This window comes from Octopus bimaculoides, chromosome 14, assembly GCF_001194135.2.
Source record: "Octopus bimaculoides isolate UCB-OBI-ISO-001 chromosome 14, ASM119413v2, whole genome shotgun sequence".
Taxonomy (NCBI): domain Eukaryota; kingdom Metazoa; phylum Mollusca; class Cephalopoda; order Octopoda; family Octopodidae; genus Octopus; species Octopus bimaculoides.
In genome coordinates this window covers 49,052,021-49,056,926 of record NC_068994.1, presented here as the reverse complement: position 1 = coordinate 49,056,926, position 4,906 = coordinate 49,052,021, and positions in this window count along the sequence as shown.

Below are 4,906 nucleotides of genomic sequence, written 5' to 3'. Positions count from 1 at the left end.
GAAGAAGAAGAAGAAAGAAGAAGGAAGAAGAAGAAGAAGAAGAAGAAGAAGAAGAAGAAAGAAGAAGAAGAAGAAGAAGAAGAAGAAGAAGAAGAAGAAGAAGAAGAAGAAGAAGAAGATCAGCAAGAACTTGAAAAGAAAAGACAACAACAACGATGATGACAATAACAAGAACAACCACAACAACAACAACAACACAAATCCCTGTTTAGAGCTTAACTTCTTATTTATTCTTAATAACAACGATCGATTATGTTGTATGTTTGATAAAGGATTAGTTGAGATATTGTTGTTTATTTGTAGTTGTGTTTGTGTTGGTACATGCGTGTCTCTTAATGCCTGTGTGTATATGTGTATGCGTTTGTGTGTGTATGCGTATCCGTATCTATTTGTGTGTTCATGTTTGTCTCTGTGTGCGTTTTGCGTTGCATGCGGGGGAAAACTGTTGGTAGCGGGGGGGGAGAAAAAAAACGAGAATTTATATATTAAACTAATACTCAAAGACATTGGTTCAATTAAGAGGAAACTCACAAGGCATACATAGTAATCCGTTGTTTAACCTCGTCCCTTAGAAATGGGTTTATTTCTTTAGATCAATACAATAATAATTCTGCAAAATGGAAGACTCAAATAGAGAAAAAAATTTATATTTTTTAAAACAACAAATTGCGTCACAAAGGATTTAGCGAAACTTCAATAATATGAATCTAGCGACATTACAATAACATAATCTTACAAGAATGTGATAGAATGTGATAGAATATATTGCGATTATGCAAAAGTATGATTTACGATACGTGCATAATTCGCGTAACAGAAGGATTGTGTTGGTGAAAATCCTGTAAATCTTAGAAATGTTGCCGTAGCTTTGAGTTCCGAAGCACGAAACGTTTTACTTTTTTTCTCTTCTTTTCTCATATAGTCAGGCAGATATACATATGCGCATATATACATGAGTATTCACTCATATATACGGGCATACATGCATATAGATACACAGATGCATACATACATACACGCAGGCGCACACATACATACATGCATACATACAAACAAACATACATACATACATACGTACATACATACATACATACATACATACATACATGCATGCATGCATGCATACATACATACATGATGAAGGCGCATGACTCAGTGGTTAGAGCGCCGGACTCACAATCATGAGGTAGTGAGTTTGATTCCTGATACATCATACGGCCATACCATCTTGAGAATAGATGAAGATATCTTCAATCGGCACTCTGCGTGTGCAGCCGTTCCATATGACCCAAGTGTACGTAGACAGATCTATTTTAAAAGAAAGTTGGAGGTGAGGCAACCATCACCTCAGTAGAAGCCTGTGTGCGGCTACTTACCCCGGAAGCTGAAAGAACATTAAAAACATTGAGAGTTATCTTCTCTTGGATCTTCAATAGCTATAGCACATCTCACCTTCACGGATATGCCTTCGTTTGTCAAGAACAGGATATAACGTCTTTATACGTGTATAAGTCGCACCCCTAATTTACTATTAAATGTTACTACAAAATATCCCTTAACCTTTATAATTCAGATTACTCTATCCAATATAGTGCTTATATATTCACGTTGTTTTGAATTATTTATGCATTATTTTGTAGCTTTGAATTTCAGCGATGTGATTGTTTATTTTCAGTAAGGCATTATATTGGGTTATCCGGAAAGTTCGTGCCGATTTATAGTAGCTTACCTTTTGACTTATTTGCCATGAAACCACTTCAATTCTGGGAAGAGGGTATTTTCAAGTTAAAGGAAAGATGGAGACGCATTGTGCAACAAAATGGTGCATATTTGGTTGATTGAAAATGTAATGGCAAGTATTCATTGACCTTTTTCTTTCCTTTAAAAATCGGCACGAACTTTCCGGACAACCCAATAGAATAGGTGTGAGAAGTTAGATTCAATCGGTTTGATTGTAATGCAGGTAGAATATTTTAGGCCTCATACGACTGGTTTAAATGCTAAAAAGTTAGATGTTCCTTCATAGTTTTAGTTTTGTCACGTGTATAAGCTACACCTGAGATTCTTCAGCTAAAATCAAGTATATTTAATGGTGTGAGTTATACGCGTGTAAATACGGTACCTACATGGTACGTAACCAATTAAAGAAGTAAGGATGTCAGCAAAGCGTCACGGTCTGATAGCAAAGAATGGTTGTACTCTACAGTGTTCAAGATGTCGCCTACATCTTCAGAAGCTGTCCAGAAATGTTTACTAGATATTACTTTCGCATCAGACATAGCAATGTTGCTACAACTATTTGCAATGTTATCCGCAGGAAGAATTTGTCTAAACAGTCATACAAAAGCACATCAGAATCAGAATGTAATCCATTCATTTGAAAACAAACAAAAAATAAAGATATTGGTCGAACATTCTAACAATAACAATAATCTGGTGCAAACAATATTGATATTGCGTTTTCACCAGATTGTATAAACACAATACTAATATTGTGTTTGACCGTGATATTGTTCTATGGAACGGAAGACAAAAGCTTTGCACTATTAAAGAGGTCAACCGCTCAGCGAATGTGAATACATCGTAGATGTGTATGGAAAAACAGTCAACATCTATGGCGAGCTAATGCCAACCTCACAGCTCTTGTATCTTTTGTACCCATTGTCGTAACTGCATTGAGCTTTGTAACAACAGATTTCCACAAAAGATTGTTATGGCAGGAGTTTCCGAAGACAGGACAAAACAAACTGACTCGCACCCTTCAAATCCAAATTGATTTGTGGCGCAGTGAGGATTTGCAACACATTCAAAAGACTACCCATTTGAGTTTTTCCTGCATCGAACATGATTAAACAAGCAATTACATATATGCAAATGGCATTCACATACATACATATACGTAAAAGTAGTCTCACACACACACACACGTATACTTAAGAGACATGCATGCCCATTACACGACTTCAAGTATGTGCACACGTATAGCCACACATATACGGTCGTATTAATTCATATAATTGCGAATCCCTGGAACTCTCACACAAAGGAGAAAGACTTGTCACTTTTGGCCGTCTTGAATTCTGCGATGAACTTAAATAAATCTCAAAGAAAGAAAACATACAAACATACATACACATAAATGTATATATATTTTATATACGTACATATGCACATATATGCATATGTATATGCATACTCACGTTCCAGTATCGATGTAGTGTTTAAAGTTTACCACTATATATCTTGGAAAAGTTTGCTTTCATCTGTGGATGGTTGTGGTTGCGGCGGTTGGATAAAAATACGACGATTGGTTGGCATGTCTTCCTTCGAATTGCAGGAATTATTTCAACTTCAATTGGTTTCTTTCATGTCGAGCCGCACCACCAGAGGGCAAAAATTTATACGATCAGAGTAGAATTAAGTTAATACGAATGTGTGTGTGTGTACGTGTATATACCTACGTACATACATACATACATACATACATACACACACACATATATACATATATATATGTATATATAGATACATACATACATACATACATACATATATATATATATACATATATACATACATATGTATGTATATGTGTATGTGCCTCTGTGCCTCTGTGTGTATGCATAAATCGTTCACTCGAGTACACAGATTGTAAAATAATCGATACATGCTACACCGTTTAAACATTCTTCATTGGATTTTCCTAGCTCAATACATACATACATACACGCATACATACATACATACATACGGATGTATGTATATATATATATATATATATATGTGCATGTGTACATATGTATGTATGTATGTATGTATGTATGTATGTATGTATGTATGTATGTGTGCGCGTGTGTGTCTGTTGAATATGGAAAATCCGATGGGAAATGTCTAAACGATGTAGTATGCATTGATTGTTTTGCAAAGATGTGTGTACTCAAATGAACGAGATAGATAGATAGATAGATAGATAGATAGATAGATAGATAGATAGATAGATAGATAGATAGATAGATAGATAATTAAATAATCGGCTGGCGAACAAACGGAGGGAGGTGGGGCGCCTTCTTCCCTACACAAGCTCTCAACACGGACGAATTACTCACCAAAACGCTCTCGAAGCACCCACCCCCTTTGCTGTCTTCAAAAGCAAAAGAGGGTATCAAGCCAAACGTAATGAGCCCTTTACATATCGGGAGTGAATTACTTGTACAAATGCGTGAGAACCTTTGCAGATGTACGTGTGCCGAGAAACTAATGACTCTCAAACTTTACAAATTTCTAAGCAACAGTAATTAAAATATTAAATTGATTATTTAATACTTAATTCTATTCAGAACACATATACACTTATCTCATTGTTGTATGATGCGGAGTAAATAGTTAGACCTAAGATGGAAGGAATTTCAACCAGGATCAACCAGATTTTGTATATGTTTAACACTACACTGGTTAATGCGTCGTTCTATTTTCAAGACAGGCAACGGTAGCTGAGGAAATTTCCTTGGTATTTCTTGCAGGTGAAGACTTCCTGCAGACATACTTTCACTGGCTTCTATTGTCCACGGACCGTATAGAGCGAATCTGGAGAAACCCTTTGCACAGGCAAACTTTGAAAGCCACTTATATTAACATAGCAAGCGAATTTCGATAACAATGACAACAAATATCAAGCGATGTGGGGTTAGATGTATACAGAAAGGGAATGGTCGTGGTGGAAACTCCATCATAATTTTGCCTGTTTGTTTTGTCTGTAGCAGTAACAACGAGATTAACGTGTATGTGATCTGAGAAGAATTTGGTTATATCAATATATACATACATCCATACGTATATGTGTATATATATGTGTGTGTGTGTATGTATGTATGTATGTATACATATGTATATATATATATATATATAT